This window comes from Marmota marmota, unplaced genomic scaffold (genome assembly GCF_001458135.2).
Source record: "Marmota marmota marmota unplaced genomic scaffold, marMar, whole genome shotgun sequence".
In the NCBI taxonomy this organism is placed as follows: domain Eukaryota; kingdom Metazoa; phylum Chordata; class Mammalia; order Rodentia; family Sciuridae; genus Marmota; species Marmota marmota.
In genome coordinates, this window is record NW_026000016.1 from 47,284,008 (window position 1) to 47,309,805 (window position 25,798).

At 36.8% G+C, this 25,798-nt stretch overlaps 1 non-coding gene across 1 annotated transcript; it reads left to right on the forward strand.

The window, feature by feature from the left end:
- The first annotated feature begins 15,737 nt into the window (after window positions 1-15,737).
- Trnaa-agc lies at window positions 15,738-15,812 on the forward strand. Its single transcript has one exon. It is a non-coding gene; the product is annotated as a tRNA-Ala (tRNA).
- The last annotated feature ends 9,986 nt before the right edge of the window (window positions 15,813-25,798 follow it).

Sequence of the window (25,798 nt, forward strand, 5' to 3'; positions counted from 1 at the left end):
ATTTATGATTTGTTAGCCAGGCATGATGGTACATGCCTGTAATCCCAGTGGCTCAGGAGGCTGAGGCAGGAGGATCACAAGTTCAAAAGCAGCCTTAGAAACTTAGCAAGGCCCTAAGCAACTCAGACCCTGTCTCTAAATAAAATAGAAAAAAGGTCTAGGGATGTGGCTCAGTAGATAAGTGTCATACTTTTTACATATATGTTTTTATGATATCTGAAAAATGTGCATAATCACATATAACTACAATCTCAGTCAAAATGTACAGTATTTCTGTGATCCAAAATATTACCTTAGACCTCTTTGTACTCAACCAACTTTACTTAGCCCTCACTCCTGGCAAATACTGGTCTGTTTTTGACCCTATAGTTTTACATTTTTCACATTGTGATATAAATATGTAGCCTTTTGTGTCTAGCTTCCTTAATATAACATTTCAGAGATTCATTTATGTTACATTTATCAGTAGTTTGATCCATTTTTGTTGTTGTTATTGTTAATTGCTAGTTCATTCTATTCATATATTAGCATTTGTTTATCCATTAACTAGTTAATGGACATTTGAGCTGTTTATAATTTGGGACAATTATGCATAAACTGCTGTAAAATTTATGTGCAGGCCTTTGTGTGGACATAGGTTTTAAGTTTATTGGATTAATAGGACTGCAAGGACTAGACAAAGGGTTAGGGTATATCTTTATATCCTTAATATATACATTTATATATTATAATTTTATTAGACACTATGAAACTGTTTTGAAGGTGTATCATTTTGCATTCCTATTAGCAATGTATAAGAGAATTCCAGTTGTCTCGAATCTCACCAGTGCTTGATGTTGTTGGGTTTTTCTGTTTTTTGCCAGGGAGGGAGAGGGGGGCAGTTTCATCCATTCTAATAGATGTATAGCAATAATTCATTCTTTTAGTTTACATTTTCCTGGTGGTTTTGTGTGTCTTTTCATATGTTTATTTGACATCTATATCTCTTCTTTGGTGAAGCATCCCTTCAAACATTTTTCCTTTTTTTTTTTTTTGAGGCGTTAGAAATCAAACCCAAGACTCAAATATGCTAGGCAAAGTGCTCTGTCACTTAGCTACACCCCTAGCCCTGCCTAATTTTTAATTGGGTTTGTTTTCCTCTTTCTGTAATAGGAGAGCTCTTTATATATTCTGAATGAAAAGTTCCTTATCAGATATGTGTTTTATAAGTATTTTCTTCTAATTTGTGTCTTGTCTTCATTTCCCTACCATGTCTTTAAAGAACACTAGTTTTCATTTATTTCAACCTCAAGATTTTATATTAGTTTTTAAAAATTTGCTTATGCTGTTTGTGTTCTTAGAATTCTGTTCCAAGATCACAAAGATTTTCTCTGATGCTTTCAGTTTTTATATTTTACATTTATCTATGATACATTTTTGAGTTAATGTTTAATATGGTGTGAATTCTGAATTGAGGTTCATTTTGTTTGCATGTGGATGAACAATTACCAGAGGACCATTTGTTTAAGACTAACATTTTTTTCCATTAAATTGCCTTACAAGCTTTTTTGAAAATCAATTGACCACACCTGTGAGTCTTTTACAGAACTGTTTCTTTCTACTGACCGTTAGGTTTATTGTTCCACCTAATACATTATCTTCATTTGTGTCACTTTATAGTAAGCTTTGAACTCAGTGGGAACCCTCCAACTTCATTCTTCCTTTTCACAGTAGTTTGGCTATTAATCCTAGGGCCTTTACTGTCCCGTTAATATATTAGAATCTGTTTATTAATTTCTGTAACAACAACAAAAACATACTAGGATTTTGGTTGATATTACTTAACTATGATCATTTTGATAAGAAAAAACATCTCAATATTTCTCTTATCAGAGTTTTATAGTTTTTAGCCCATAATTCTTACACACATTTTATTAGATTTACTCCTTCCTAAGTATTTCATATATATATATGTTTTTGTTTGTTTGTTTGTTTGTTTGTTTGTTTTTTCCAGTACTGGGGATTGAACTAGTACTGGGGCATGTGCCACTGAGCTACACCCCCTGCCTTTTTTTTTTTTTTTTTTAAGATAGGATCTCCCTAAATTGCCCAAGCTGGCCTCAAACTTGTCATCTTCCAAATTTAGTCTCCTGAGTTGCTGGGATTACAGGTGTACACTACCATGTACCCAGCTAGTATTTCATACTTTTTTTTAGTTGTTAATGGACTTTTTTTTTCCTTAATATGCAGTGCTGAGAATCAAACCCAGTGCCTCACATGTGCTAGGCAAGTGCTGTGCCACTGAGGCACAACCTCAGCCCAATATTTCATATTTTTATGCTACTATAAATGGTGTTATTTTTCTAATTTTGATTTCTATTTGTTTATGCTGCAGTCTGGCTGGGCACAAAATAACTGAGCCGCCACAAAGCCTTGTAGTGTGTAGAGTGCCGATGAGAGTTTGGGAATAAAGAGTTGCTGTTTGAACCTACAAGTGTTCTTACCCGTCATGGGATGAACTGACCTCTAGGCGTCAGCCTCCTGTCTTAGGTTGGTACCATTGTAATTGGATCTTACCCGTCATTGGCATACAGCCATACTTGTGGATAGGCCTTTGTACCAGTGTGGGGGAGTGAGGTTCTTTGCTCACCTCTGTGGCCCCCAAATTTGGCCTTGGTACCAGTGGGGGGGTGAGGTTCTTTGTCTCACCTCTGTTGGCCCCCAAATTTGGCCTTGGTGCCAGTGGGGGGGTGAGGTTCTTTGCCTCACCTCTGTTGGCCCCCAAATTTTAGACCATCACAAGCAGAAAGGGAGGAGGATGCAAAATGCCATGGCACCAAGCCAAATGATGGCTCTTATTGGAAAAATTGTACCACCGATGACACCATCAGCAAAGATACCCCAGCAATACCACAATTCACTGCACCAACAGGTAGTTCACAATGCATGCAAGTGATACATAGTCCATGCAAGTTCTGCAAGCAGTTCAAAGCAAAGGAATCTATTAATATGTCCATTTCCTCCCAAAGTAAATCGACTTATTGATTGAGCATCACTTGTTGATGTATCAGTTTATACAGTTTACTGTGATAGCTATCGAAGAAGCTGTAGTTTAGTTTTATCTTTGTCTTCACCGGCACTGGGATGAAGATAGGAATGTAACATTCCAGCAGGCACTAAAAGAAAGCAATTTTCTAAATAATTTATATTATCCTGAACAGAATTATTAAATATAAAGAAAAGGAAAGGTGAAAGTAAACAAACAGATCTGTTAACCTCCTTTTTTGTTCACATATTAAAACAATCTTCAACAGCTGTTTACCCAATTTAAACTAAACCATTTAAATCATGTGAATAAAAAAAAATTTGGATCCATTTTTTCATGAGTGCTCCTCATATATGATATATGGACATACGCACATACAGACATACAACACAAAACAGAAGTGTGCACACATAATACAATACATACAACACATAACATAATAGTAAAGGCTTTGTAACTTTTCACAGGTGAAATCTCTATTGCAATGTTTAAAAACTCCAGAGTCAAAAAATATAACTGATCAGCAAAACATTAACCCAGGTCTGTATGAGCTCAAAAAATAAAATAGAACTTCATGATGTGGGAAAAGGCAATAATAAAATAGATATTGAAAAAAAAAGCATCCTGGTTACCACCTGGGTTTGACTCTTATGATATCCCATCCTTTTTTCTGTAACTTGCATATGGGTCTGAAGGTATTCCCACAAGCAAGCCCCAAGGTTTTTTACATTTGAAATAGGCTCTAATGGTGTTCATTATTCATTAGTTTCCAGGTGTGGGAGAATCACTGTCGCAGATGTAAGAATAGCCAAACTGGAGTTCTGAATATCAGCTGTTATGGATTTGAGCCAAATCATCTTCTTTTTGGTCTGTAGAAATCGCTTTAGTTAATCTCTCTCAAATCCAAATCGGCTGCTGTTCTCCCTGTGGAAACACACAAACAGACCTCCGACTCCGGACAATCACTGGGTCAGGACCTTTCCATTGTCCTGTTAGAATGTCCTTCCAAAGTACCTTAGGCTTATGTACATTTTTTGGACACATATGCCTTTCTGCAGCACTAAGCCCTGATGAATCCAAATTTAAAAAGTAAAAAGGGTTATTTTAAGTTTATCTTTAGGGGATATATACCCCTTTCCAATTCCCTCTTTTTGCTTTAATAGTTTGATGAGCTCTTTCAACTATGTAAGTAAAACATTAACTGATTATTCTTCAGGGATGATGTTCCAAAATATCCTATATGCATCCTTTTAATTTTTTTGATGTGGTTTTAAACCAATTTCCTTTTAGTTTAACATTTTCTAAATTGGCTCTTGTCTATAAATTTTAACACCCTCATCTGAGACTTCTAATTTCTGCACCACCAGAAATTAAAGTTGATGGGCTTTTTTAAAAAATTACTAATAATCTCCTTGTTCTTCTATTTTACCCAATATTTGACTTTAAACTTCTCTCTTCTACCTTTTTCTATCTTGAATGTCTGTATCTAATAGTTGTCTTAGCTTTTTGCATTTTTTTATCTGAAATACCTTTATTTGACATTTTTAACCATTTTTTATCTTGTTTCTATCTTCTAGTTTTCTTCTAAGGTTTGTACATTCACCCTTAGTTGCTTTTTTTCCTCCTAGTTTTTTTTTTTTCTTCCTATTTTGTGGGTTTAAATTCTTGTCTTCCTACATCTTTTCTATCTTCCTACATCTTCTCTATCTTTTTTTTACCTTTCTGTACTTCTGTCTTTAAAGTTTTCCACTTCAAATTTTTAATCTTCTTTATCCAAATATCTTTTATCCTATTATCTTCCCATTTTCATGTTTTTTTTTTTTTAAGTAATGCTTTTAAGATTAACTAGGCTTCGAATGACGCAATCTTTCCTCCTCCATGAAGGCATCTTAACCACCTTTAATTTAACCTTTTAAAGCCTTTTGCAACTTACTTATACATTTTACAACTTTTTACTTTATCACACAAAGATTATCTCATCTAGAATCATTTCTTTTTTCTTCAACCTTCCATATTAAAATATATTTCCATATCTTGAATCTTTTTATATCTCTTTTTTAGCCATTAACCCTTTTTAAAAATTCACATTCTGAAACAACCCTTATAAAATTTCTGAATTAAGACAAATTACTCCACTTTAATAAGATGAAATACTTTCATGTTTTTTATGGTACTATAATACTATAATTGAAACCCAACTGAAACTTCTTATACTCTTTGTATATAAATTACACCTGATAGAATCTTAACTCTTAGTAACCTTGTTTCAGCAAAGACACAGACACAAAGCAATATTAAACTTTTTTTTTCCATTTACCAATTTATGAAAACACACATAATATTTAAATATATTACCTTATGGAACTTAATAAGTAAAGAGTACTTGATTTTATATTTAGTGGTTGATGTTTCAACACTTTAGCTTTGTAAATTAATCATATGTCTATAAAAACCAAGATCTTAGACAAGTGTAGTAAACAGAACTAGCCATCTCTTTCTTGTTGAAGAAAAATCCTTCTACAGTATACCATGATGGTACCATTGTGATATATTTAACAACTCCTCTTTAAAAAGCCATGGGCTACATTTTTGTATTGTATCAACATATGCCCTAGCTGTTCTTGGTCTTACTGGGGTACCTCCTTCTTCTAACAATTTCTCTTCCTCGGGGGCGAACAACTTCAAACCTTGAGTCAACCATTTTCCCCAATTTGCCTGAGAAAGTTCTGGGGACAGGCAACTTGAAATAAAAACAAAATAAATCAAAACAAGAACACATTGTTTTTTGAAATGGTCACCCATTCTTTCGCTCTCCTTCAGGGGCGAGCAATTTCACTTACCTCCAACCTTCGGGCGTTCCCCGTTCGGGCCACCAAATGCCGCAGTCTGGCTGGGCACAAAATAACCGAGCCGCCACAAAGCCTTGTAGGTTCAAATAGCAACTCTTTATTCCAGAACTCTCACTGGCACTATACACACACTTCCCGGGAACACACTCCCTCCACCAGGCTCCGCGCGCCAATTCCCTCAGAACCCTGTGAGAACTCAACGGGAACTCCAAAGTAGCGGGTGCCAAGGCAGCAGGATCCGCCCTGATCCCAGCAGGATCCGCCCTAATCCCGGAGCAGGGTCACCTTTCAACCATTCCCCCTGGCAAAAATGCCAGGCGTCATTCTGACTAAACTGTGGCTCTCAACAATTTATCATGGATAGTGTATGGTTTGTATCCAGACTGACAGTCTCTGCTGTTTCGTGGTTTTTTTTTTTTTTTTTTTACAGATTTTTATTTTTTTTTTAAGTTTTTATTTTGAGATATGCATGGAGTATAACGTTCATTTTTGTGGTTTTACATGATGTGGAATTATACTGGCCATGTATTCATATACAAATGTAGGAAAGTTATGTCTGATTTATTCTACCTTTCCTATTCCCATCCCCCTTCCTATCCCTTTATTCCTCTTTGTCTAATCTACACTACTTCTATTCTTCCCCTGCCCAGTCTCTGCCCTTTAATTGGGGTGTTTAAATTGTTTACATTTAGTATAATTATCAATATCAGTTTAAATCTGTCATCTGGTGGACATAATTTTTCATAGGTTCTTTACATTTCTGTTTGTCTTGCAAGCAAGGCACTAACTCCCTTTTGTTCCAGACTATCTTTTATTTGACAAGCAGCCTTTGAAGAAAGATAGTGACTGCAGAACAAGCTGCGGATAGACTTACAGCTCACAAAAAAAAAAAAAAAAAATGTGATTTCCCTTACTTTTATGACACAACAAACTATCCTTCTCTGATTCAAATGTCACAGCCCCTGTGAATCTGTGTGATAGGCCAACTTTTTTTGCTTGCATGTAGGGAAACTTTACAATTCTTTTTTTTATTTCACAGTTCTTGACCCCATTTTATTTGTTTCTTGCTTTGTTTTTTAGTTTGTCACATCTCTTATTTTTCTCATTTTTTTCTGCTTTCTTTTGATTATTTTTTTAATTTCTACTGTTGGCTTATAAGTTATACTCCATTTATAAAATATGTTACACAATTCCCCAGGGATTACAACATACATCTTATTATAGTTTACCTTCAATGGTATTTTACCATTTCATTTCTGATATAAGAACCTTACATCTCCAATTTCTCCCTCCTATTCTTTGTGCCCCTTTTTGTTAGACTTTTAGATATAAGTCCCACAATACGTTGTTATTACATTTGCTTCAGACATTTATTGAGATTCATATTGTGTACCTACATGTTAGGTTAGAAAGTTTCCTGTCTTCCTTAGGATTTTTTTTTTTTAACTTAACATAAACGTTTGGATTGGAAATAATTTCTAGGTCATTCTTTAAGAAGAGGTATGAGGTTATTATTTTTGCCAAATGAATCTTTCATTGGCTTCTATTTAACATTTTTCCATACATAGACTTCCCACCCCTTCTTAGAGGAGACCTGAGGGCTGATTCCATTTATGTATAGGCTGCTTCTAAAATGTTGGCTAGAGTTCAGTGTCAGGGAATTAACAGCAGGAAAGGCTGGAGGGAAGGTCAGTGAGGGCATTTCCTTTTCTCTCTTATTGTTAATTTCCTTTAGACAGCAAAAGAAGAAAACAGTTCTGCTCTAGTCTTTATACCCTGTTTCAACTCTAGGATGTTCCCTTTTTCCACTTTCCATTGTTGAAAGAGTTTATTATGACATTCAGGATTTTTAAAATATCACCAATAATTATGAAGCCTATAGTATGCTGTTTTCCTGCTGTCCTCTAGGCTTTGTGCATAATATTCCATTGAGTTTGATAACTTAAGAAACATTGTGTAGTTTGGCTTTTTCAATATTATAAATTATGCTACCGTGAACATCTTTGTGCATATCTTTTTGTACGTCTTTTGTTCTATTATGGAGTTTCTATATTTAAGACTATCTCCATTCTGTAGTTCTTACTCGGTAGTATAAAAGTAAGTTAAAGAAGGAAATTTGGAACATACATACCTGGGGGATTAAGTGCCTAGGGAAAAAAAAAAAAGGTAAATTGTATTGTTTATAGATTTGTTGGAGAGAGGCTATTGCAAGGAAAATTTCCAAAATTATGGAACTCTGTGCTTTTCCAAAAAATATGTGAGATTTAAAATATTGCTTGATTGTTCTTTAAGAGCAATATGTTGAGTCCATTTTTATGTTGAACTTGTGTCATACCCTTTCCTATTGTGAAATCTGTTTTTAGCAAGGTTTGTCAATGTTTTAATTTGTGTGTGTGTCTGCATCACTCATAGGCAAAGAGAGAGTACATTAAATGTATATCTAAAAATGATTCTTGGAGATGGGGTTGTGGCTTAGTGGTAGAGTGCTTGCCTAGCATGCACAAGGCAGGTTTGATCCTCAGCACCTCATAAATGTGAAATAAAGATAATTGTGTCCACCAAAACTGAAAAATAAATATTTTTTAAAAAGATTCTTATACCCAACTTGTTCCAAAAATAATTAATTATAAGTTATCTAAATTAAAAACTGGTTTAACAAAGAATAGACATGGGCAAGAATTATTCTTAAAAACAACTAGTGTCCCCTTTAAAGTATTAGACTGATTATGCAGTTGTTACCACACAACCAGGTTTTTTTGCCTGCCTAATTGTATAACATTGGAAGTTTTTAAAGGATAAACACAATGATTAAGAAAGCAATAAAAAGAATAAAAGTAATAAAATGATTAAATATGAAAATGAAAAGAAACAAGGGTAGAATTAATTTCTTGAATTAACTCAAGAATATTCAAAAGAAAAAATAAACCAAGAGTCTATCTGTTCCATAGACCTTCCATACTGAATATAGGAGCTAATGAACCTACCTGAAATTATATTAAAGATTTGTGGGAACATTCCTTTTTAAGGAAAATATAGTAAATATCTTTCATTAGATTCATAGAGAAGTTTATCACCCCATCCCCCAACAGGCTCATAATCATAATGGTTAAAAAAAAAAAGTAAACTTCTAGTTGAGAATTAATAAAAGGATCTAAATTTACCCTCCCAGCATAAATAATAAAAAATCTAGGGGAGATATATGATATAATCAATTGCAGGCTTTGGACAGGGAACATTTCAGGACAATGATGTCTCAAAGTTGGGAAGCATATAAGGCAAGCCATGCAATTGGTTCAACTTACTGTCTGGAGAGATTTTTTTCTCAGGTCTTAGTGTGGTGGGAGAGAGGCACCCAGATGGAACCCAGCAATGTCCCCAAGTTAAGATGGAGATGGAGCCCAGCAAAGTGGTGCACGACTGTAATCCCAGCAGCTCAGGAGCCCGAGTCAGGAGGATCATGAATTCAAAGGTAGCCTCAGCAATTTAGCAAGGCCCTAAGCAACTCAGTGAGACCTTATCTCTAAGTAAAATACAAAAAAGGCTGGGGATGTTGCTAGTGGCTAAGCGCCCCTGGGTTCAATCCCTAGTGCAAAAAAAAAAAAAAAAGAATCTGGAAATGCCAACACACATAAATATTTCCAGGCAGAGTACCAGAGAGGAGACAGTGGGAGATACTCAATACTTTCTCCCTATTAGTCTGCTGAGTATTGTTCAGCACATGTATGTGAAGTAACAACACAGGTAGGGGAGGTAAACACCAGAAAGGAATATATCCACATCTCATAAAGGGCGAGGAATAGTGTGTGCTCCTACCAGCCACAATGGAAAGGCCTCATACTTTATATAGCATCAGACATAATACTTAAAAGCGGATTGCATTAGTAGCAGAACTAAAATTAGCCCTCAGTTAAAAACGTTGGTTTGATCTCACCTAACAAAGCCTAAGTGCAAGCTTTAAGAGGAAGAAAATTCCCCATGGGTTGTGTGTGCCTATAATCCCAGCAACTCAGGAGACTGAGTCAGGAGGATTGCAAGTTTAAGGCCAGCCTCAGCAACTTAGCAAGACCCTGTCTCACAATTTGAAAAGCAGACAGAGTGGGGGTTGTAACTCTGGGGTAAAGCATTCCTGGGTTCTATAACCACTACCACAAAAAATAAAATAAAGGGAAGGGAACAAACTTAATAACTTACCTGGTTTTCAGGACCAAAGTTCAAGAATAAAAGACTACAAAAACATCTAGCATCTGACAAAGCGAAATTCAATGTCACATTCAATTGAAAATTGGCATACAAAGAAGCAGAAAAATGTAACCCAGAAAGAGAAAATCAACAGAAACACACATGGAAATGACATGTGATACAATTAATTTGCAAGGATATTTATGGCAGTTTGTAAGTATATTCTGTGTATTCAAGGAAGTAGAGAAATACCTCAGCATTGAAAATTTAAAAACCAAGACGGGCCTGGGATTGTTGTGAGTAATAGAGCTGTTTCCTAGCAGGTGAGGGGCCTTGGGGTGGAACACTAGCACCAATTAAAAAAGAGGGTGGGGGGAAACCTGTGTCAAACTTCTGTAAATGCAAACTCCAGTGTGTGGGTGAAAAAACACACTGGATAGGATTCAAGGATCAATAACTGATAGATGTTGTAGAAAAAAAGATTAATTAACTTGAAGACAAATCATAGAAACTATTCAAAAGTGAAATGTGAAGAGGAAAAGACTGAAAAAAGTAACAGCATCAAACTGTCGGACAACTTCTAGTGGTCCAGTATGTACATAATTGGGGTTCTCAAATGAGAGGGAGAGTAGGGAAAAAGTTTAAAGAAATAATGACTGGAAATTTTCCAAATTTCATATAAACTGTATCCCACAGGCCCCATGGACCCAAGCACCAGGAACATGAAGAAAACTGTCGCAAAACACACAGTACTCAAAAATTGCTCAAGCCAAAGATTAACAGAAAATATTAAGAGCAGGAGAAAATATATTTATTACATATAGAGAAACAAAGATAAGGGTGACAGCATGTTTCTCCTCAGATATAATGCAGGTATGAAAAATTGGAGTAACATCTTCGAAATATAGGAAAACAAAAACAAAAAAACTTGAGTTCTGTACTCAGCCAAAATACCTTTCAAAAGTGAAGGTGAAATAAGGACATTTTTACAAAAGCTGAAGGAATCATTCCCAAGAAGCGTTTACTATAAGAAGTGTTAAAGGAAGTCCTTCAGAGACAATGAAGATATCAGACAGAAAACTGGTTTACAGAAATAAATAAAAAGCAAATACTTTTTTCTAAAAATAATTGCCTCTTAAAGGAAAAAGTACTTAAGTTCATCATAGGGTTTAGGATATGTTTAGAAATAAGATTTATAGATAAGTTTATAAATAAATGTATGGTAGAATTCAATAGTAAAGTAAATTCAATAGGGAAAAAAAAATAAGAAAGGAGAAATGGAATCTTAACTGCTGTAAGATTCTTACCCTTTACATGAAGAGATAAAGTACTTGAACTGGGGGAGTTTTTCGGTGGAAGAGCACTTGTCTAGGATCCATAAGGCCCTGGATTCTATCCCTAGCACACACACACACAAAAAAAAAAAAAAAAAAAAAAAAATCAAAAAAGAAAAGAAAAGAAAGAGAGGCCAGGGTTGTGGCTCAGTGGTAGAGTGCTTGCTTAGCATGCACAAGGCACTGGGTTTAATCCTCAGCACCACGTAAATGTAAAATAAAGATATTCTGTCCATCTAAAACTAAAAAATAAATATTAAAAAAAAGAAAGAAGAAAAAGTTACTTGAATGTAGTATGTAATAAGATGTGGCACAGATGATTTAATCTATAATAAGTTAAAGATGTGATGTAGATGATAAACCCTAAAGAAATCACAAGAAGGAAAAAACTAATAAACCAGCAAAAGAGATTTAATTGAATCATGAAAAATTCTCAATTTAAAAGAAGACAGAAGAAAAAATGGTACAAAGAAGAGCTATAACAAACTGAAAACAAAAGAAAGGTAGTACATTTTAAAAGCAACCTTATCAGTAGTTACACTCAACAAAAATTATCCAGACACCTCCCAAAACATGAGAATGAATTATAAAACCAGACCCAACTCTATGCTCCTTACAAGAAAACTACTTGAAATATAGACACAAATATGTTGCGTATAAACATGAAAAAAGATAGACCATTGTAGTGGAAGAGTAAAAGAAATTGAAGTTAAAGTGTAAAAGACCGGGTATTATAAAGTTTCTAAGCTGCAAAGCCTGAGTTAAAATGTAAAGGACCAGGTATTGTTAAGTTCCTATGCTACACTCAAAACCTGAAATTCCTGTAGCTGTTAGGACAATTTCCTGGACTGCCCAGTAGATATTCCCCCTGACCATTTAGTTATTTAATAACCTGGACAATAACCTGGACCCTGTGCAGCTTGGCACGTAGGCATCTCAGGGCCCAAAACAATCAGTTTGAATGTATCCCCCTCCTAGGACTGCCCTATCACCCCCGCCCGACCTGTTCCTGCCAATGAATGTACTATTCATGTTTGAGAATTGTTGTTTGATTTTCCCGCACCTCATGATGATTTGCTCTGATGTATGCAAAGCCCCCGCCCTCCCCAAAAAGTGTACTTAAGCACTGCTTAACCCCTGCTCTGGGCTCTGGGCTGCTCTTCCTTCTTGAGTGAGCATGGAGCCCCAGCATGCTGGATCCTCAATAAACCCCCCTTTTGCTGTTGCATGAGTCAGTCTCTTGGTGGTCTCTTCCTCCGACGTTCGCCGGACCCTTACAGTAGTGCTCAGAAAACCGGAGGGCTGGGGCTGTAGCTCAGTGGTAGAACACTTGCCTATCAGGTGCAATGTCCTAGGTCTGATTCCCAGGACCACAAAAATTAAAAAAAGAAAAGAAAACTAGAGAGGCTGTATGAACATCAAACAAAATAGATTTCAGAGCAAAATTTGCTATCAGTGAAAAGTGGATCATTTCATAAAGCTCAGAGGGCCAATTCAATAAGAGACCATAGCAACCCTGCATGTTTATATTCCAAACAACAGTTTTAAAATACATGAAGCAAGCCAGGTGGGGTGGGGCATGCCTGTAATCCCAGCTACTTGGGAGGCTGAAGCAAGAGGATCACAAGTTGGAGGCCAACCTCTGCTATTTAGACTCTGTCTCAAAAAGGACTGGAGATGTAGTTCAATGGTAGAGCACCCCTGGGTTCAATCCCCAGTACAGCCAAAACAAAGTGTCAATAGTCACATAACTTCAAGAATTTACAAACTCCACAGAACTCCACAGACAACACTAGGATGGCTTTAGTATTGAATTCCACCATACTTTTAAGAAACAAAAATAAATAAAAATTCCTCACAGTCTTCCAGAGAGTTGAAGAGAGAACAGAATACTCTCTAACTCACTCTAGGCCAATCAATGTAATTCTTTATATTAATAGACATAGGAGAAATAACTATATGTTATATATATTAAAAGATATTTGAAGCCCTGGGTTCAATTTTCAACACCAAAAAAAAAAAGACAATAAAGGAATATTATGAACAACTTTATGCCCATAAATTATACTGAGGACTGAATCCAGAGGTACTCTACCTCTGTGATCCATCCCCAGCCCCTCTTGTTTTAAATTTCAAGACAGAGTGTCACTAAGTTGCTGAGACTGGTTTTGAACTTGCAGTCCCCTTGCTACAACCTCCTGAGTCCCTAGAGTTACAGACATGCTGAATATGTTATCTTCTTAATGCCCCAAAACACCAACAAAATCTAATTTTTTTTTTTTGGACTAAAGATTGAACCCAGGGATACTTTACCACTGAGCTACATTTCCATTTCCTTTTTAGCTTTTATTTTGAGATAGGGTCTTGCCGATTTGCTGAAATTGGCCTCAAATTTGCAATCCTCCTGCCTCAGCTTCCCCAGTTGCTACAATTACAGGCATGTACCACTGCACCTAACCCAACATCCATCCTTAATAAACTTTCAGCAAATTAAGAATAAGCATTTATAGAAAGCCTACATGTAATATCATGGTTAATACTGAAAGATCGAAAACCAGTACAATCAGGAAGAAAACAAAGATATCTACTTCTGCCGCGCGACCAGCACGCTAGCTTCATACTAGAGGTTCCAAACATAGAAGTTAACTAGTGAGATCAAAATAAAGACACATAAAACTCAATTTACCTTTTTCTTGCCCAGCTAAGAGATGGCTTCTCCCGGCTCCTGCCTCCAGCCACCTGGTGGTAGCGAGGTTTACACAAGAGACCAGCAGGAGAGAGGAAGAAGCACGCCAGAGAGTGGGCTTTTATTGGGGAACAAAAAATTCAGGGGAAATCCAATGAAGGTCGAGGGGGACAGCATTCCAAGGTCAGGGTCAGTGATTGGTTTCCAGGTCAATGGTCAGTCACACCCCCACACTGACAAGCCCTTGCACTTGGAAAGGGTGGGGAAAGCTCTGACACAGCTGGTCTGAGAGCCTCACACCCAGTCAGGGAGGTGGCCCAATCACGTGCAAGAACGGCTTCCCACACCTACTCTTATCTTTTCTGTTCAATGTTGTACTGAAAGGTCTAACCAATGAAATGAGGCAAGAAAGAAAGAAACCAAAATAAGAAATAAAATGAGTAGAAGGAAATGGATTTAGTAGCTAAATCACTAAATAGGTGAAGCAATGGATCCCAATATATTAGACTTCAAGCCACTGAATACAGTGAGCTCTGATTAATGAAAACAAACAGAGCCCTACAATTGGCCCAGCGTACTGCCTGAAAACAGTTACTAAGACGGAGGCAGGGGGACCCCAGTATAACCCCAACATCTCCCTGCATTAAAAGAGAGAATGGCAGGGTGTGGTGGCATATGCTGATGTAGGAGTATCCCAAGTTTGAGGCCTGCCTGAGCAACTTAGTGAGAATCTGTCTTAAAATAAAAAAAATAAAATAAAAAGAGCTGGGGATGGAGCTCAATATTAAAGCATCCCTGGGTTCAATTCCAAGTACCAGAAAGAGAAAGAGAGAGAAACAAAGAAAAGTGGAACTAGGATACTGCAAAGACAAAGCAGCTGGAGTTCTCGGAGCAGAGTACCAAATAGAAGAGAGTTGTAGAGACAGGACTCGAGTCTGCAGTGTTCGAGTTCTCAGATGATCATATGTGCATCTAAAGACAAAGGGAAAAAAACCATGAAAATAAAATAAATTATAGTCTATCTTTTCAATGTCTTACTAAGGCATTATTTACCAAGAATTATTGACTTCTTTAAAAGAATGTACTTGTGTTTGACTTTCCTGTTTACTACCTGGAGAGCCAACTCTGATTTCTAGCCAATAGAAAAGATATTCTCCAGCATTCACAAGGTTCTGGATTTGATCCCCAACACCACAAAAAGAAGAAAAGATATACCTTAAAGTTACAGTTCTTTTACCCCAAAACTCATTTTACCAGTTTTATATCTAACCTAGCAATCTTTTTTTTTTTTTTTTTTGGTATTGGGGATTGAACCCAGGGGTGTTTAACCACTGTTTAACCACATCCCCAGTTCATTTTGTTTGTTTGCTTGTTTTCTATTTTGAGACAAGTTCTCACTAAATTGCTTAGAACCTCACTAAGTTTCTGAGGCTGGCTTTGAACTGGAGGTCCTCCTGCCTCCACCTCCTGAGTCGCTAGAATTACAGGCAGGCACCACTGTGCCCGGCCTTAAGAAGTTGATACTTTTTGTCATGAGTTATTCTATTGTTTGTATAAAATCCATATTTTTGACTTTTTGAGTATTATACTTTGATTATTATGGATGTTCCATTAAGATGCCCAAATGGACATTTCTACCAGAGCCAATTAGAGATCATTACCAGGGCTCAGGTGTGGCTCAGTGGTAGAGCACTTGCTTAGCATGCATAAGGCCCTAGGTTCAATCCCTAGCACCACCAAAAAAGAAAAGAGGATGTTATAAAAAGCATTACCCTTAGTCAGGAAATGTAGCTTCCTGGTCAGTGGCAGAGTGCTTGCTTAGCATATGAAAAGCCTTCATTTAATCACCAACACCAAAAAAAAAAAAATATATATATATATATATATTGCCCTTGAGTATACCTTATGAAATATTTCAGTTCAGAAAATTTTGTTTTAGTTTGACCCTGGTGTGAATTCCATGTGGAAATATAAATTTACTTAGTTTTCATCTCCTTTATTCATACCTTGAATTTTTGTTTCCAGTTCTTGGCCAAATTCGGTTCTAATTCTGTCTGGCACACAGTTGATAAGCTATTTCCATTTGGTGATAACAATAATCAGGGACCTGATTTTATGGTTTGAACATTTGGTTATTGATATGAGCATGATGGGGGTTTAATCTTCTGACAGCTAAAAGATGGCAGATTATTATTTGCTATATTTTTTATTTATTTGAAAGTTTACCTACATGTGAGTTCAGATCAATTAAGAAAACATTTTTTGCTCATGGGAAAGGAAAATATCCCTCTGGGATCAGAGGTAATAAGATTTTGTATTTTATGTTTATTTTGACTCATAACTGAAGTAGAACTGACGTACAGCTCTCTGTGTGTCTTTGAGTCTGAGAAATCTCTTGCTTCTCAGATATCTGAATCTGTAATGTTTTCCTATCTGTGCGTGTATTAACTAATTACACTTTTCATTGACACAGTATAAAACCACCGTACCTGATAATTCCTTTGTATCTTGTCACCTCTTTGATGCATTCTAGATCTTACATGTGGATGTGTGTCTATATATTTATACATATTTGTATTGGTATGTGTCTGTCCAGAATTTTTAGTTGTTTTTTAGTGGCAAGGGTTAAGGTTGCCAGATAAAATACAAGACACCAGTTAAATTTGAATTTCAGATAAACAATGAATCATTTTTAGCATATCTGAAATTTAAAATTAATTCTACAACCTGTATTTTTTTCCAATTATTTTCATGGTAAAATACTTGTAACATCAAATTTACCAGCTTACCCTTTTTTTTTATGCAGTATTTGGGATCGAATCCAGGGCCTCATGTCCTCTAGGCAAGCATATATTCCCCAGCCCTTTTTATTTTATTTTGAGACAGGATCTTATTAAGTTTCCCAGGCTGGCCTTGAACCTGTGGTCCTCCTGCTTCAGCCTCCCATAACTAGGATTACAGGTATGTGCCTTCTTTTTTTTATTATTAATTTGTTTATTTATTTTACAGTAGAATGAATTTTGACATATTGTACACAAATGGAGCCCAACTTCTCATCCCTCTGGCTGTACACGGTGCAGAGTCACTCCAGAAGTGTAATAGTGTCTGTCTCATTTCTACCGTCCCTCCCATCACCACACCCCATCCCTCCTCTCAATCCCTTCTGCACAAACCAAAGTCCCTTCATTCTTCCCTATCACCCCACCCCAATATGAATCAGCATCTGCTTCTCAGAGAAAACATTCGGCTTTTGATTTTTTGGGAATGGCTTATTTCACTTAGCATGATATTATTTTTTATTTTTTTTAAAGAAAGAGAGAGAGAGATTTTAATTTTTTAATATTTATTTTTCAGTTTTTGGCGGACACAACATCTTTGTTTGTATGTGGTGTTGAGGATCGAACCCGGGCCGCACGCATGCCAGGCGAGAGCACTACCGCTTGAGCCACATCCCCAGCCCAGCATGATATTATTTAGTTCTATCCATTTACCCGCAAATGCCATAATTGGATTCTCTTTTAATGCTGAGTAATATTCTATATGTACCACATTTTCTTTATCCATTCATCTACTGAAGGGTATCTAGGTTAGCTCCACAATTTAGCTTTTATGAATTGAGATGCTACAAACATTGATGTGATTGCATCACTGTAGTATGCTGATTTTAAGTCCTTTGGGTATAAACTGAGGAGTGGGATAGCTGGGTCAAGTGGTGAATCCATCCCCAGTTTTCTGAGGAATCTCCATTCTGCTTCCCATAGTGGTTGCACCATTTGCAGCCTCACCAGCAATGTATGAGTGTACCTTTCCCCCCATATCCTCACCAATATTTATTGTCACTCATATTCTTGACACTTCCATTCTGACTGGAGTGAGATGAAATTTTAGAATAGTTTTGATTTGCATTTTTCTAATTGCTATGGATGATGAACATTTTTTCATAAATTCATTGATCAATTGTATTTCTTCTTCTGTGAAGCGTCTGTTCAGTTCCTTAGCCCATTTATTGATTGGGTTATTTGTTTTTTTGGTGTTAAGTATTTTGAATTCTTTATATATCTTGGAGATTAGTGCTCTGTCTGAGGTGTGGTAAAGATTTTTTCCCATTTTGTAGGCTCTCTCTTCATGTTATTGATTGTTTCCTTTGCTGAGAAGAAGCTTTTTAGTTTGAATCCATCCCATTTATTGATTCTTGATTTTGCTTCTTGCACTTTAGGAGTCTTGTTCAGGAAGTCAGCTCCTAAGCCATGATGAAGATTTGGGCCTATTTATTCTATTAGGCACAGAGTCTCTGTTCAAGTGTCTAAGTCTTTGATCCACTTTGAGTTGATTTTTGTGCAGGGTGAGAAATAGAAGTTCAATTTCATTCTGCTACATATTGATTTCCAGTTTTCCCAGCACCATTTGTTAAAGAGGCTGTCTTTTTTCCAATGTATGCTTTTGGTTCCTTTGTATCTCTAGTATGAGATAACTGTACTTATGTGGGTTTGTCTCTGTATCTTCTATTCTGTACCATTGGTCTACATGTCTATTTTGGTACCAATTTCATGCCATTTTTGTTACCATTGCTCTGTAGTTTATAGTTTAAGTTCTGGTGTTTTGATGTCTCCTGCTTTACTCTTCTTGCTGAGGATTGCTTTGGATATTCTGGGTCTCTTATTTTTCCAAATGAATTTCACGATTGCTTTTCATATTTCTATGAAGAATGTCATTGGGATTTTAAAAGGAATTGCATTAAATCTGTATAGCAGTTTTGATAATATGGACAGTTTTACTTTATTAATTCTTCCTATCCAAGAGCATGGAAGATCTTTCCATTTTCTGGGGTCTTCTTCAATTTCTTTCTTTAGTGTTCTGTAGTTTTCATTGTAGAGGTCTTTTTGTTACATTGATTCCGAGGTGGGTTGGTTTTTTTTTTGTTTTTTTTTGTTTTTTTCATTTCTTTTTTTTGAGGCTATTGTGAATGGGTAGTTTTCCTAATTTCTCTTGCAGCGGATTCATCACTTATGTATAGAACTGCATTTGATATATGGGTATTAATTTTATATCCTGCTACTTTGCTGAATTCATTTATTAGTTCTAGAAGTTTTTTGGTGGAAGTTTTTGGATCTTCTAAATATAGAATCTTGTCTTCAGCAAATAGTGATAGTTTGAGTTCTTCTTTTCCTATACATATCCCTTTAATTTCTTTCATCTCTCTGATTGCTCTAGCTAGAGTTTCAAGGACTTATCAAATAGAGATGGTGAAAGAGGACACCCCTGTAAGTATATACCACATTTGGTTTATCCAGTTTTTAGAGGGAATGCTTTCAATTTTCTCCATTTAGAATGATGTTGCCCTTAGGGGTTGGGGGTATAGCTCAGTTGGTAGAGTGCTTGCCTCTCGCATGCATGCACAAGGCCATGGATTCAATCCCCAGCACCACACACACACACACACACACACACACACAAAATGATGTTGCCCTGATGCCCAGCCTTCTTAGTCTTTTTTTTTTTTTTTTGGTACTGGGGATTGAACTCAGGGGCATTTTACTACTGAGCTATATCTCCAGACCTTTTTATTTTTTGTTTTGAGAACACAGTCTCTTTAAAAGGGTTTGGGCTTCCCTAAATTGCTGAGGCTGGCCTTGAACTTGCTATCCTCCTGTCTCAAGCCTCCAGAGTCACTGGAATTACAAGCATGCACTACCACACCCAGCTTCTTAACCATTTTAAGTGTACTAAATGTTCAAAATGGTGTACATCCATCACCACATCTATCTCCATAATTATTTTTATCTTGTAAAACTGAACTTTGCACCCATTGAATAACTCCCCATTCTCCTCTCTACCGAACCCCATCTACTTTCTGTCTCTATGTGTAAGTACATATGTAATGTATGGTGCAGCATTGTCCTTTTGTGACTGACTTATTTTATGTAGCACAATGTCCTCAAGTTTCATCCATGTTGTACTTTAGCTCAGAATTTCCTTTATCTTTAAGACTACATAATATTCCACTATAAGTATATACCACATTTGGTTTATCCATTTATACAACAATGGACATCTGCGTTGCTTCCATCTTTTTTCACTATTGTGAAAAATGCTGTCGTGAACATGGGGGTCCAAATATCTCTTTGAAACCCTGCTTTCAATTTTTTTTGAATATATAAGAAGTACAATTGCTTGATCATATGGTAATTTTGTTATTCATTTTTTGAGAAACCGACATACTGTTTTCTACTGTGGCTGTACCCTCCACATTCTGTTCAGTAGTGCACAAGGGTTACAATTTCTCCACAACACCTATTTCTTTTTTTTTCCTATCATTTGTTTAGTTATAGGTGAACACAATACCTTTATTTTATTTTTATGTGGTGACGGGGAGCGAACCCAGTGTCTCATGCATGCTAGACAAGCGCTCTACCACTGAGCCACAATCCTGGCCCCACAACACCTATTTCTCCTTATCGACACTTATTTTGTGTGTGTGTGTGTGTGTACACACACATATATATACATATATATAAATATTAGTCATCCTAATGGGTACAAGGTGATACTCATTATAGTTTGATTTGCATTTCACTAATGATTAATAATGCTAAACATTTTGAGTATGCTTATTGGCCATTTGTATATCTTCTGTGGAGTAATGTCTACTGAAGCCCTTTGCCCATTTTTGAGTTGTTTTTTGTTGTTGTGTGGGTTTTAGGAGTTCTTTATATATTGTAGTTTTATCCCTCATTACCTATCTATTTGCAAAAGTTGTCTACCATTCTCTGGATTGCCTTTCTACTCTTTGTTTTCTTTTATGGCATAAAATGTTTTTATTTTCATGAAATTCAGTTTAGTTTTTCTTTTGTTTGGGCATTCTGGTATTTTTGTTTACTAAATCTGGCAACCATATTGGTAGTGGGGGATCAATCCAGATAACCTCAACTACTATTACTAGAAACAGAAACATTTCTTTTTCTTTCTTTCCTTTTTTTTTTCTTTTTGTTCTCTCTTTTTCTTTTTCTCTATCTCTTTGGTGCTGGGGATTGAACTCAGGGCCTCACATGGGTAAAGCAAGCGCTCTATCACTGAGAGACACCATATACACCCCCAGCCCTTATTTATTTTTTCACATTATCGATCTTTGGATAGAATTTTCAAATACATTTAAGTCAATAATTAAAGAACTATGGTGCACTTTATTTTTTACATATTTTTATTTGTTCTTTTTAGTTATACATGACAATAGAGTGCATTTTGACATATCATTCATACATGGAGTATATCTTCCCATTCTTGTGGTTATACATGATGTGGAGTTACACTGGTCGTGTATTCATATGTGAACTTAGGAAAGTGATGTCTGATTCATTCGACTGTTCTTCTCATTCCCATCCTCCCTCACTCCCCCCCGCACTTCCCCCGTCCAATCTGGTGAATCTCTACTCCTCTTCCCCACCTGTTTTGAGTCAGCATCAGCTTATCAGAGAGAACATTCAGCATTTGTTTTTGGGGGACTGGCTTATTTCACTTAGCACGATAATCTCCAGTTCCATCCATTTACTGGCAAATGCTGTAAATTCATTCTTATTTATGGCCAAGTAATATTCCATTGTGTGTATGTGTATGTCTGTATGTATGTATATGTATATATATATATATATATATCACATTTTCTTTATCCATTCATCTGTTGAAGAGCACCTGGGTTGGATCCATAGCTTAGCTATTGTAAATTAACCTGCTGTGAACACTGATGTGTTTGTGTCACTATATTATGCTGATTTTATGTCCTTTGGGTATATGCCAAGGAATGGGATAACTGGGTCAAATGATAGTTCCATTCCAAGTTTTCTGAGGAATCTCCATATTGCTTTCCAGGGTGGTTGCACCAATTTGCAGTCCCACCAGCAATGTGTGAGTGAACCTTTTCCCCCATATTTTTTATGGGGGAAAAATATTTTTCCCCATATTTATTATCACTTGTATTCTTGATAATTGCCATTCTGACTGGAGTGAGATGAAATTTCAGTGTAATTTTAATTTGCATTCCTCTAATTGCTAATGATGTTGAACATTTTTTTATATATTTGTTGATTGATCATATTTCTTCTGTGAAGTGTCTGTTCAGTTCCTTAATCTATTTACTGATTGGCTTATTTGTATTTAAGTTTTTTGAGTTCTTTATATATTCTGGAGATTAATGCTCTACCTGAGGTGAAGGTGGCAAAAATTTTCTCCCATTCTATAGGCTCTCTATTCACAGTGTTGATTGTTTCTCTTGCTGTGAAGAAGCTTTTTAGTTTGATACTATCCCATGTATTGATTCTTGATTTTACTTCTTGCACTTTAGGAATCTTGTTGAGGAATTTGGTTCCTACGCTGACATGATAAGAGATTTGGGCCTACTTTTTCTTCTAGTAGGCGCAGGGTCTCTGGTATAATGCCTAGATCCTAGATCCACTTTGAGTTGAGTTTTGCTATGGTGCACTTTAAATTATGTGTAGTGCATTATGAGTGTATTTCCGACAGGAAGTGTCTTGCATTTGTGTGTGTGTGAAATACTGGGGATTGAACACAGGGGTACTCCACCACTGAGTCACATTCTCAACTCTTTTTAAAAATTTTTATTTTGAGACAGATTCTCATTAAGTCGCCCAGCTTGGCCTTGAACTCAGAATTTTCCTGCCTCAGCCTCCAAAGTAGCAGGGATTCAGGTGTGTGCCACCATGCCTAGCTTTGTTTTTAATTAGGTGCTTATGAGTTTGGAATCCTTCATTTATAACATGTGAGAGATTTGACTTGTACCTTCCTGTGCCCCTGTCAAGTGCATTGACACTACATGTGTTAGGAATGTTCCTGAAAACCACTCCTTCACTGGGAGGGCCAGTAATAATTTTTGCACAGAAATGATTGCAAAGTACATATAAAATCTCACCTAATATACTTGTGAGTATATTCCCAGTTGAACTTCCTCTTAGTCAAATCCCAAAAATGTCTTTGGCAACTCTAACACCACCTCACACGGGGAAATGTGACAGAGAGGATTTAAAGTAGAAAGAGACAATAGTCTTAACTTATTGCAGTTAATTGCACTTTTAAATATATATATATATCTCGGCAGGCACAGTTGCGCACACCTGTAATCCCAGCTCGGGAGGCTGAGGCAGAAGAATCGCGAGTTCAAAGCCAGCCTCAGCAAAAGTGAGGAGCTAAACAACTCCGTGAGACCCTGTCTCTAAATAAAATTCAAAATAGGGCTGGGGATGTGGCTCAGTGGCCAAGTGCCCCAAGTTCAATCCCCAGTACCAAAAAAAAAAAAAAAAAATTGCTGGGGTCTCTCAAAGAGAGGGCCCATGTGAGTGAGAAGTCCTGAAGCTCAAGTCAAGTCTTCAGCCTCTCCTGTCAATGCATCTTAAACTTTTTCACTGAGAAAGACGTATGAGTGGAGAATTCAGATATTCATCCTCAAAACTTTGATGACACAATTCTAAATTTTATACTTCAAAGGGAAAGGGTTTTTTTGTTTGTTTGTTTTAAGTTTTAGGTTCTTTTAAAATTCATGTGAGCCAGGTGCAGTGGTGCACGCTTGTAGTCCCAGTGGCTCAGGAGGCTGAGGCAGGAGGAACCTGAGTTCAAAGCCAGCCTTAAAGCAAGGAGCTAAGCAATTCAGTGAGACCCTTTTTCTCTAAATAAAATACAAAATAGGGCTGGAGATGTTCTCAGTGGTTGAGAGCCCCTGAGTCCAATCCCCAGTACCAAAAGAAAAAAAAATTTCATGAGACTTTTACTTATATTTGATTCCATTTATCACCTTCAATATTTAACACACAACATATGTTTTTAAAAACTTAACTTCCATATACCCTCTTTAAGGGGAGGCAGGACAGAGTTAAGCCTATGCTTCAATTTATATTAATGCTTCACATATTTTATAACTTCTTGTTTTTCCTTAATTTCTTTGTGTTTATCATCTGGGAGTATATCATTTGGAAATTTGTAACTAACAGACTCCAACTACCCAAACCTTTACATGTACATTTTTTTAGCTCACAGAACAAGAACGCCAAGACAGTTGGTCCAGCTATGTGCCATCTACTGATCTCTAGCACATTCCAGTGCTTACGTGGTTTTCCAGTGATACCATCAGACACCCAGGCTGCTTCTATTCTTCCTTGCTGTTTTCTCTTAGCACTAGGATGATGGTCTTCTGCCTGTCCCTGTGATCCCAAGCAGATGATGCTTCTCTAGGACAATGGAGGGGGCTTGAAGGAGCATGCTATCTGAGCATGTCTGTCTTTTCATAAAGGCTTTCTCACAGTTTCAACCCAAAGACTTCCATTGGCCATAACCACATCTTATTTATTGTTCACCAGCAGCTACAAGGAAGTTTGAGAAAGTAAGTATATTGCTCTGCTCAGCCTACCATAACAAAATACCACAGACTGAGAGTTTCAAACAATAGAAACTTATTTTCTCATCGTTCTGGAAGCTACAAGTCTCAGATCAAGGTACTGGCAGACTTGATTTCTGGTGAGGCTCTCTTCCTGGTTTGCAGATGGCTGCCTTCTGCCTGTGTCCTCACATGACCTTTCGTCTGTATTTGGAGAGAAGGATTTCTATTGTCTCTTCCTCTTCTTATGAGGACATTTGGGTCCCATCCTAAGGCCTTCATTTAACCTTGGTTGCCTCCTCTGAGGCCCTGTCTCCAAATATCATCACATTGGGGATCAGGACTTCAACATATAAACTTGAGGGGGACACAATTCAGTCCACACAGTAATCAGTTGCACAGTAAACAAACCTCAGGGTTCTGTTTCTGTAGTCACCTCAGTTGGTGGCCTGCCCATACCCCCTTGGCACTCCCCAAGGGCACTTGCAGACCAGCTGCTGTACACAGTTGCCTCTTGTTTCTGTCTGAGGGCATTTGCTGTCAGGGAGGAGTGCTTGTCCTGCCTGGGCTTGCGTGCTCTCCTGTAAGAAGGGACTGAAGGTGAGAAAAATTAGTGGCAGAATCCTAAAGCATATTCTATGCAGTCCCTCACAGGGTCCCTGGCAGAAATGAGCCCCACGTGAGTAGATGATCAAAGCCACCTTTATTAGCTTTTCTGCTGTCCGTGTTTCCTCCCCCCATCTCTTATTCTGCCTTCTGAGATCATCTCCCAAATAAATTTCCTGCACTCAAGTCTTTACCTCAGAGTCAGCTTTCAGAGGAGCACAAACTAGACAACAAATAGAAAGGGGGAGTGAATACTGGGGGACAACTAGGGGTGTTTGTGACACTAAGAAAAGGATCTTTTATAATAATATTCTTACGTGTAATGAAAAATCTTTCTTTTTTTTTTTCCCTGTATTCTTGTGGGTTTTCTGTGTCGTGTTGGGGGTTGAATCTAGGTTGTTCACACTCCTGGGCACAGGCTGTCCCACTGAGCCACATCCCTACCAAATTCTATTTTAAAACTAGTCTAATAGATGTGAACTAGCTTCTATAATCTGCCACTTCTTACTCTGGTAACATAAGTTTGCTTAAACTTAGATTTCAATTTCCTTACTATAAAATGGTAATAATAAGATTATTTCCTTTAGGTTTATGACAATGAAATGTTAATTCACATAAAGTACTGAGAACAGTGTTTAGCTATTATACTATTAAAAACATAGTACTTAATATGTTTCATTAGCTACTACTACTATTATCTTCCCTTTGAATGTGTATTTGTTTTTTGTTGGTTTGGTACCAGGG